This window comes from Lathyrus oleraceus, chromosome 6 (genome assembly GCF_024323335.1).
Source record: "Lathyrus oleraceus cultivar Zhongwan6 chromosome 6, CAAS_Psat_ZW6_1.0, whole genome shotgun sequence".
Taxonomy (NCBI): Eukaryota; Viridiplantae; Streptophyta; class Magnoliopsida; order Fabales; family Fabaceae; genus Lathyrus; species Lathyrus oleraceus.
In genome coordinates this window covers 205,596,318-205,607,727 of record NC_066584.1, presented here as the reverse complement: position 1 = coordinate 205,607,727, position 11,410 = coordinate 205,596,318, and positions in this window count along the sequence as shown.

Genomic DNA, 11,410 nt, shown 5'->3' with positions numbered 1-11,410 from the left:
TTTGCACAACAATTTTTCACAAAATAAAAACCTTACAACAAATGTGAAAAGGGCTCCCTAGGAGTACCTAGGATGTTTTGGGTGCCTAACACCTTCCCATTGCATAACCAACCCCCCTTCCCAGATCTCTGACTCTCTTTTACTAGTTTTTGATTCGATAAAACTTTTAGATTTTTGTTCGCTTTTTAACCATTCCTTTGGATAAATAGAAGTGTGGTGGCGACTCGACTTGTATGATTTACCTTTGATTTAGTCAATATCTCTAATGGTAACGAATACCCCGCTACAGTTGCAACCCACCAGACGCTCCAAATAAGATCCAGGCAGTATGTTCATAAACATGTTGGCCATCTCTTTTTCCAACATCGGAGGCTGAACACGGGAAGCCAACTCTCTCCAGCGTTGAGCATACTCTTTGAAGCACTCGTTGCTCTTGAGAGACAGATTCTGGAGCTGAGTGCTGTCAGGTGCCATATCCGCATTGTACTGATATTGCTTCACAAAGGCCTCAGCCAAGTCTCTCCAGCAGCGAATATGGGCTCTGTCCAGCCTCATATACCACTCCAAGGATGCCCCAGCTAGGCTGTCTTGAAAGAAGTACATGAGCAGCTTCTCATCATCAGAATACGCGATCATCTTGCGGAAGTAAGCTTGTACATGAGTCTTCGGGCAAGAGTTGCCGTTGTACTTATCAAACACGGGGACTTTGAATTTTGGCGGAACTCTCACGCCTGGGACCAGCCCCAAGTCAGCAACATCCACACCAAGAGCATTCTTCCCTTCCACAACTTTCAACCTCTCTTCCAGTCTCCGAAACATAGGGTCCATACCATGACCCATGCCAAAGTCCTCCTGAAGCAGGGGGAATTGATCCTCCTGATCATCATGGATGGGTTGTTGACCAAGGTTGCCATGTGGGATTGGGATAGGCCCCGGTCCATTGGGTCCATTAGCCTCTCCAGCGGGAGGATCAGCCACAACCTCCGGTTGAGTAGTAGGGGGATTCCCATGTACCAACAATCTAATCTCCTATTGTCCCTGAGCCACTCCTTGGACCACTTCCATGAACTGATTCATGCAAATCCTCATCTCAGCGAGCTCTTCTTGTAAACCTTCCATTGCTCTCTGTTGATTCCTTCGGGTACCGCATTGGTGTATGCCTGAGTCAGCTATCCTAATAATGGAATACCAAACAAGATTAGAACACTGCGGCGGTACCTGTTATGCAAGACATGCTAATGAATATGCAAATGCAATGACATGTTTATCAATTTCAAAGGGTATTCTACCCCTTGATTCCAGTCTCACATTAGATAAACAGTGTAAGAAAACCCCGACTAGAATCAAGAAAAAGATATAAACCCCCAGGAATAGATAAACATGATGCATGCAATGCTTATGATTTAATTTTTATATCAAAGGAACTTTAGAGTCTTATTTGCAAATTTTGGAAATATTAAACGTTTATGACATACGGAAATATCACGTCACTTAATATTTGGAAATGTTTTTACACCAAAGAAGTACAGTCTTGGTAACCAAATAGAATACAAGAGAGAAGGAAAATGAACATCCTATGGATCCCTAGAAGCAATCGTCCAAAGCCCTCGAGACCGGAAGGTAAGCTGCACGAAGCCTCTTCACCTCCCTCTCATAGGCTGCCTCCATATCTGCCTTCTCTTTGGCGAGTCGATCATACTTCCTCTTCCAAAACTTGGAAGACTGAGGAAGTAGAGAAGTCAATGCGTCATCAGGATCATCAATAACCTGGTGCTCAAGGAACTCTATCAAAGCATCCTTCTCTCTGATCTGCTGGAGCAACTCCTCTCGTTCACGGATCCAAGCACGCGAACTGTCTTCGTCTCTCAACTCCTCTACTCCTTGGCTAGGAAGGGTTGAAGGCCCAGCCACAACCAAAGGTGTGGGTCTTGGATACTCATAAGGCATGAGGTACTCAGAAGCTCTCCTCATAACCCAAGAGGTATAGGGTTCCAAAGCGATACAGTTCTTCGGACCTAGCTCCTTCCTTCCTTTCTTATGGATCTTGCGCCAAGCGCGGACCATCCTGCCCTTCAAGCCTTGGGGATCTTTACCCTCCTGAAAGAACACACCCTCTAACAGAATGTTATTGGGTTTATCCTTTAGGGGGAACCCAAGCTGACGACGTGCCAAAATAGGGTTGTAGTTAATTCCACCGCATGTACCAAGAAGAGGTACATTGGAGAATTCACCACAAGAGTCGATAATCTGCACACCATCATATACACGGTTGTACCAAAAGATATCATCATTAGTGAGAGACATAAGTCTCGTGGACCACCGTAGACACCCTTTGTTCTCCTTGAAGGCGAGCGTCTGAGGCAAGTGCGAAATAAACCACTTGTACAATAGAGGCAAACAGCACACAATGGTACCACCGCCCTTTGCATTCCTCATATGCAAAGAGAAATAAGTTTCACCCAACAGAGTAGGAACGGGATTAAGAGTAGAGAAAATCCTAATGGCGTTCACATCCACAAACTTGTCGATGTTGGGGAATAACACTAGCCCATAGATGAGAAGTACAAATATGACCTCAACGACGTCCTCACTCATGGCCTTCCCAAACATAGTAGCTTGATCAATGAGGAAATCAGACGAGAGACCTTGAATTCCACCTTTGGTAGTCATATGAGCACCAATAATAGATTCATATATACGCAACAGATCAACAATATCTTGAGAAGAAGGAACTCTCTCCAAGCCACTGAACGGCAACTGGTCTAGGATAGGTATGCCCACAAGATAGGCATACTCCTCAGGCGTGGGCAGAAGCTGGAAATCTGGAAAAGTGAAGCAACGGTACAAGGGATCATAGAACTGCACCAACACACTCATTAGACCTTCATCCACTTGAGTAGCCAGAATAGACAGAAGCTTCCCATGACGAGCCTTGAATTCCAAGGGATCTAATACATAGGATGTCAAACTCCTTAACTCTTTCAAGTCGGGTTGTCTGAAATTGTACTTCTTCGTATTCCTTCTTTTCTTATCCATGTCTGAAAATTTGCAAATAGACCTCTTAAGTTCCTTGAAAGTTTTCACATTGTTGATGATATGGATGTGTATGAATGCATGAATGCATGGATGCAACAATCACACTCAAGGATCAAGCAAATCACACCACACAAAGGTCATGGGATGGATCAAGTCATCCTTAATATCAATTATCCATTTTGGTGGATTATGGTTTACACCTTATCAACACCCAAGTTCCATTGATATTAAGGATACACAAGAATGGATCAACCACGAATCAAGGGTTTGTTGCGAGTCGCGAGCATGGAGTCTTGGTTAAGAACCACCCAAAGGGAGTGTACTGTGGTTAAACCTGACAATCATGTTCTACAAGAGGTTCCCATAGTCATCATCCCATCTTTCGGATATTATCGAATAAACGATTACTCGTATTCCAAAAATATTCTCAAGAGAGACTCTTATGAGTGTAGTATCGCGTAACAATCGTATCAAATCTTACACTTGAACGATCTTCGCACTACGTCCTAAAATAGGCCAAGATGGGCGTGGTAAACTAAGTTCCTTGGCTTCTAAGGCATATTATTGATCCCAACATAACCTCCACCAAGTGAATGGGCTTGCAAGTCAACTTGCTAAGGAATAACTCCACACAAGTCAACAAGACTATGCCATTCTCCTATCCTAAGTGCACTCGAGTTCGGGTATAGAACTCATCTCACGAAGATCACCAAGCATACAAGGAATTAATATTCAAACAATTCAATCATTACATACAATACAGTAATCCCAAATTGCACAAAAATATGTCACAAAGCAATATACCATACAATACAACAAATATGAAAAGTAGGCAAAACCCACTAGGCAAATGATAGTCCCCAACAGAGTCGCCACTTTTCTGTAGCGGGGTATTCGTTACCATTAGAGATATTGACTAAATCCAAGGTAAACCATACAAGTCGAGTCGCCACCCACTTCTATTTATCCAAAGGAATGGTTAGAAAGCGAACAAAAACCTAAAAGTTTTATCGAATCAAAAACTAGTAAAAATGTCAGAGATCTGGGTAAGGGGGTTGGTTATGCAATGGGAAGGTTTTAAGCACCCAAAACATCCTAGGTACTTCTAGGGAGCCCTTTTCATAAGTGTTGTTCTAGTCTAAAGGGTGTAGGTATATCTAAAGTACTATTTATTAAAAGGAAGGTTAAAAGAAAATGACTCGCAAGGATGTCGCGTCCACTGCCTACGTATCTCATCTGAGTATGAGAATCAGAGTCTTCGTAGCTCGGCTAACTATGGGTAAAAGAGAAGTGTGCTCGGTAAGACGTCGCGTCTTATGCCTACGTATCTCATATGGAATGAGAATCAGAGCAAAACATAGTTCGGCTAACTAGGGGTTAAGGATTGCCATCTAAACATGGACTTACAAAAGAGGACACCAGCTGTGTCAAAGGAGGGTCGGCAGTGTGTTCAACGTCCTAGCAGTAGGTGTCGTAGCTCGCTGAATCGAGTCTTAGGCAGTTACCTCTTTGCAATAGAACAGACTGACATGCCACAAGATCGGAGACGCACGAAAGGTCTAAAAGTGGGGAAGCTCTGCTATAGATTTGTCATGTGTCGCATCACGCGAAAAACCGGCGGGAAAACAAGAACAACAGAGCCGCCACCGTGCGTTATTTATCCCAAAAGAGGGAAAGGAAACGCTCGAAGTAAACCTAGGAAAGAACATGGTCTCGCGACCAAAGAGAATGGGTTCGGGAGTCGGTTATGCGAAGGGAAGGTATTAGCACCCCTACGCATCCGTCGTACTCGACGGGATCCACGCACAATAGGAAGGAAAATGGTTGCTAAAATGCTGCTCAAACACACACACACTGGCTGAAAGAGACAAAAGAAATTGACTGAAACTGACTCGGCAGGACATCGTATCCTGGGCCTACTTAGTCTATCAGGCATAGACATCAGAGTCGAAGTAGTTCGGACCGGGGAGACGACACATGCTCGCTAGGATATCGCATCCTATGCATACGTATCTTCTCGGACGAGAGAAGAATCAGAGCATTCGTAGCTCGGCTGACACGCACACAAACAAACACAGGCAAAGGCAAACATGGAGCCCGAATGCCAATCACTGGACTTACATCAGCATCCGAACCAAGACACACACACACTGGAACCCAAATGCCACTCGATGGTCTTACATCAGCTTCCAAGCACACAACAACACAACAAGTTAATAGGGAGTCGGGGACTCGAGCCTATAACTGTCAAACAACACACACAAAAAAGAAAAAAGGGCGCCCGGAGAGATCAGCTCAATCTCCTGCCTACATACTTCATCTGGTATGAAGATCAGGGCGATGTAGTTCCCCTACGCAGGGAAAAAGGACTAGCCTAACCAGATAACAGAGGGAGACACAACTCTAGGGAGACTACGACTCGAGCCTAGATGTTGTCATGCAAAATCGTCCCTAAGTTAAGGTTTCTAGCTAACTGGCACAGGGAGCCAGCCTATCCTAATCACGACTTGCACAGGAAGCAAGGGTCTCGATTGCAACTAGGGCAAGAGAAAGGGGAGGTCTCGATCGCAACGAGGGCGAGAGAAGAGAATTAGTGTTAGTTGTTAGTCAAACTCGACAAGACATCGCATCTCGTGCCTACGTATCTCATCTGAACATGAGAATCAGAGTTGCCGTAGTTCGGCTACGGAGGGACAAAGGTCTCGATTGCAACTAGGGCAAGAGAAAGGGAAAGTCTCGATCGCAACGAGGGCGAGAGAAAGGAAAAGGCTCGATCACAACGAGGGCGAGAGAAAGGAAAAGGCTCAATCGCAACGAGGGCGAGAGAAAGGACAAGGCTCGATCGCAACGAGGGCGAGAGAAAGGACAAGGCTCGATCGCAACGAGGGCGAGAGAAAGGACAAGGCTCGATCGCAACGAGGGCGAGAGAAAGGAAAAGGCTCGATCGCAACGAGGGCGAGAGAAAGGAAAAGGCTCAATCGCAACGAGGGCGAGAGAAAGGACAAGGCTCGATCGCAACGAGGGCGAGAGAAAGGACAAGGCTCGATCGCAACGAGGGCGAGAGAAAGGACAAGGCTCGATCGCAACGAGGGCGAGAGAAAGGACAAGGCTCGATCGCAACGAGGGCGAGAGAAAGGACAAGGCTCGATCGCAACGAGGGCGAGAGAAAGGAAAAGGCTCGATCGCAACGAGGGCGAAAGCAAACAAGGATTAGTCTAAACTAAACCTAACTTGCACAGGAAGCAAGTCAAAAAACATACAAGCACAGGTAGCACACACTATATACACACAAGGGGCTCACACAAGGGTTAGGTTTTAGTCGAGGGGTCATATCAACCTCAACAAACAAACCTCTGGAAATGGGTGATGGTGCTCTTAACCTTGACATTGAGAGCCAAGGTGAAGCAGATGAAAGGAGATGAGGGGTGTGCCTCATTGCTCTTATCCCTGGCCAGGGAGAGCATTTGACAAGAATGTGTGGGTTCAGAAAGTGGGAACCCTTCTACACATTTGATACTGACTCAACTGTGCAATTGCACAAGATCTTGGGTTTTTATCTGTAATGCATCAACACAGTGGTGTGAGCAAAACAGAAGACACACTGAATAGCAGGGGATAGGTTGCTTATCCCTTGGGTTCTGCCAATTGCCTCTTCACTTAGGAGGTCTTTGACTATGTACAAGGACAAATTAAACATACACAAACATTGCCTCTTAAGGAGGACTTCAGACAGTTGCCTGGCCAAGTAACAGGCCAGGTCTTCCAGACTACATGAAGAAAAAGGAATTATACCTCAAGCAAGTTGCTAAATAGCAAAGCAAAGCAAGTTCAAAGAACTTAAGCAACTAATGGTACCTGAAATGGTCAAACAAATCAGTACACAGTTCAACAGTCAAAGCAAAAGGAATTGGGAAGCAATAGTCAACACAGAGGGACCAATGTGCAAAGCACAAGACTCAAATCATATGAGTCAAGCCACCTACAAAACCAAGAGGTTAGACAATGATATTCAAACAAGCTTAATCAAAAGAAATTGATCTCATTGGTCATTTGGTGTTCAACCTGAAAACATAAGCTCAACAGTAAGTAACTGGACCACTAGGACAAGCCTAGGGTCAAAAAGGAATGAGAAAGTCAAAACAGCAAACCATATTCAATCAAAATAAAGTTCAAACATTTAAGAAGCAAGCTCAATTGGGTTCATGTTCATATCATGCATCATCATCAATTCACAGACAAAAGAAGGCAAAGCATGGCAAATTTGTGCACATAGAAGTCAACAGAATGACTTGCATCAAAAGTCAACTCAAACATTCTTGAAAATCACCAAATAATTCATGATCAATCCTAACACCTAGCATGGTAAGCATGTAAAATTTCATCACAATTGGACAAGTGGAAGGCAGTCAATGAAAATCATGAAGTCAAAGCAAATTTGAATATGCTCAATGAAGTCAACAGAAAGACTTAGCTCAAAACCAAACATAGTCAATTCCAAAAATTATCAAATAATTCAGGGTCAATCACAATCCATAACATGGCATACATATAAAATTTCAGCTCAATTGGATCATGGGAAGATGGTCAATTAAAATCAGGAAGTCAAAACAATTTCAAGTATGCACAAAGAAGTCAAATATACATGTATCAACTTCAAAAAATCATAACTTAATGCCAACAGATGAGAAATGGATGGGATCAACACCAATGCAAAGCTTAAGATGTCTAGTATGCACATGTAAAATTTCATGATCGTCCAACAAAGTATGAGAATTTCATAAATGGAATGGCAAGATGTATCACACAAAGTCAACATTTGACTAGACAGGGAGGAAAAATCTCAAACAAATGGAAAAATAGCACAATTAATTCCAAGAAAAATCACAAGTCAACTAGACAAATGAAATGAGGTTCATGCAAAAAATGAGGTCAATTGGAGGTCAGGAAGCATGTCATTAAAATTCATGAAATTGCACATCCATGGTGTGACACAAGTTGTCACACCCTACTTCAAAAATTTGTATCTCCCAAACCACATATGATAAATTCAAGAACTCTACATCAAAACAAACATGAATGAGTGTAGATTCACCACAAAAAATTTCAGAATCATTGGATATATCCTCATCATTTCACAATTGAATTGGCAAGATGTACAAAATATGCATACATGAGCAAAAACCTAATACCATTAAAAATCCAGCCATCCAAAAAATCAGCAAAAATCATGATAAAAAAGTAGACATTCATATGAACATGATGAAAAAATTTTCATGAAATTTGGAATTAAAATGCACGAGTTATGATTTTTATAAGATGAGGTATCAATTTGGAATAAACATGAACAACATAACATGATTCAATGGTCAAAGTGTTGACCGAGTGGCAATTTTGTGAATACCACACTCATTAACCAAAACGCTGCGCATAGCCTACCAAAATAAAATGTTCTGATTGGTTGTTATGGAATGGAACAGTAACAGGGCAAGTGGTACATGTGAAAAATCAAGTTTTCTGGAAAATGGATTAGGGTTTGTGAATGGAACAGTGCTCCATCTTCATCATCATCATCATAAAAACGAAATTCAAACAGTATTACACCAACAGCATGGCAGTGATACATTAACATTCATGCAACATCGAACAATAATAAACCAAACACGACTCATATGAATTTTCTGGGTAGATTCATAGGGTTTCAGTAGCAGTGCTTAGGGTTTTTGAAAGCAACAGTGTTCATCATCTCTAACAACAAGCTCGATTCCAGATTTTTTCCAGAAACACAAATTGAACACACACTCATGGTCAGCAGGCAACACAGAACAAGAATGTAGCATCCCATTTTACTAAATCATTTCAAGCAAGGCAAATCGAACAAGAACAAGTTCATACACCAAACTTACAAACAACATATCTTCCTAAATAGCCAACCATTCGACATGATTCAAAGCTTAAAACAACCAGCTAAGTAAGACCTACATGATGTATAGCAAGATTTGGAAAAATAAAGAAGTCGAAAAACTCACTTGATTTGAAGAACTCAACGAAACAGTGTTGTTTGGGTGTTGTAAGCTCAAACAGATGGACACAATGCTTCCAAAAGGTACATGGTTGAATAACTTTAGCTCATTGATGCTTAGAAATACCCAAATCACGATCTGCCATTGTTGTATGCTTGGTGAAAACAGAACATGAGATGAAGTTCCAGCTGTGGTTTGAGGTTGTAAAAAGCTTTCAATTGTTGGCCAGATGATGGAGGAACCAATGAATGCTCGAGCTCTTTGAGAATTTTCGCAGAAAAATGCAAAAGTGTGAAAATGCAAAATGAGAGAATGAGAGTTTTCTGTTGTGTTATGGCTGCTGCTAGGGCTTTCCAATCTGCAGAAAATGTGACTATATACTTCTGTTTAAGCCTTGCTAATCATGTGCTAAACTTGTTTTGCTCTAATGAACCAATTTGCACAATTGCTAATTTTGACACTTTTGACCAAAAGGAGGTATAATGGTAGCATGTTGCTCGAATTTGGGCTTTGGCAAGTTTCAAATACCATCTTAAATGAATCCCAATTGGCCAAATGTGCTGAAAACACTTAAATCAAAAAGTCAACCTTGGTCCACACTTGATATTAATTAGGTTAGGTCCAAAAATGCCATTTTGCATGGTAAGGTTTTGGTGCATGAAAATTATAGTTTTGGAAAGAGGAGATGAAATGTGGTTTGTAGGAAAAAACCCCACCAAAATTGGCCAAATGGTTTGAGAGATATGGCCTTTTGAAGTTCAAGATTTTGTGAAAATGATTTGATCATATCTTGACAACCATACATGGGAATTGAGAGTTCTTGGACTTTTTGGAAATGGGAGAACAAGATCTTCAACTTTCATGTTGGGTAAAAATTCATTTGAAGCTTGTATCATGATGTAAGTTTGGGATCAAGAAGTTTCCATTTTTGGCAGTTAAAATTACAGGTCCACTTTCTATTTTTGGAAATTTTCTGATTGGCTTCAAATTCTTCAATGATGTTGATTGCCATGATATATGAGGCCTATTGGGACATGAATAAACTCTCTCAAACCAAATCCATCCATCAAAACCATAAAATCAACCACAGTTGACCAAGTTTGACTTTCTAGGGTTTCTGACTGATTGTGCATGAACTGATGACTTCTGAACATCCAACCCTTGACTTAAACACTTCAAATGGACCTCCAAGTCATGTGAACTTGTTGGAAAAACCCTAGGGCCTTGGATCCTTGAGAAACAACCTTGCTTGCTTGGTGGACTGATCTCCTGATCAGTTTGACCTAATTCTTGACTTGCTTGCTCTTGAGGCAACTGGGGACAATGCAATGCTATGCAATGGATCATGATATGCTATGACCTAATATGAAAATGTATGTACAATGATAGGTGCAAATTTGAGGTGCTACATCATGCAATATGAACCTATGTGTTAGGATTTACAAAGGGGAACGTCTACCTAATGTTAGCATGCAAAGAATAAGAGAATTCTACCTATGTTATCATACAAAGGATTCTACCTAATGGGTGCTACCTAAACGGAATAAGAGTCGACGGATGGAGCGCGGAGAGGAGTTACGGATAAGGGTAGATGGCGATGCCGGAGGCAATCGACTTACAGGTAGATGGCGATGCCTGAGGCAATCGACTTACAAGAGGATGGATGAATGCATGTTGGTTCTGTTAAGTTTTGAAAATGATTACTCGACGTTGGATTGAGCTTTTGATCTTATTTTGAAATGGTTATCGGATATTCGTTTTAATTCTTGTATTAACTGGTGACTAAAGAAATAAAGGAATAAATATTATACACTTTATGGGAGAGGGGTACATTTGTTATGAATGGGGATTGTTCATGGCAAACAAACAATAAGAATATATGCCTCATACATCATACAAGTAGGCAACAGTTATCAATCAGATTGGATAAATAAACAATATATAATCAAACCAAAGAATCAAATAATGGAGCATTTAAACAATGCATGGGAGTATGAACATGTTAAATAATCAAGCAATAGAAAGCATGAATGAGAGAAACAAGTATAAAAGATAACAAATGAATCAAACATATGAAAATATGGACACGAAGGGTCCACTGAATAATTTAATCAGGAAATGAGGTAAGGACCAAATAAAATCAAGGTAAAAGGCCTCTAATACATGGCATATGAGATGAACGAGGGAGGATCAAAAGATCTCTTCAATTGCCATAAGCAATCCCTAAGTCAAACATCGATCATAAAGAAGTCAATTGAAAATTCAAGTCAACTTAAAAAATTACAAATAAATAGCAAATTAATCAAGAAAATTATGAAGAATTAAACTAAATAAGGTGGGGTCAGGAAATCATC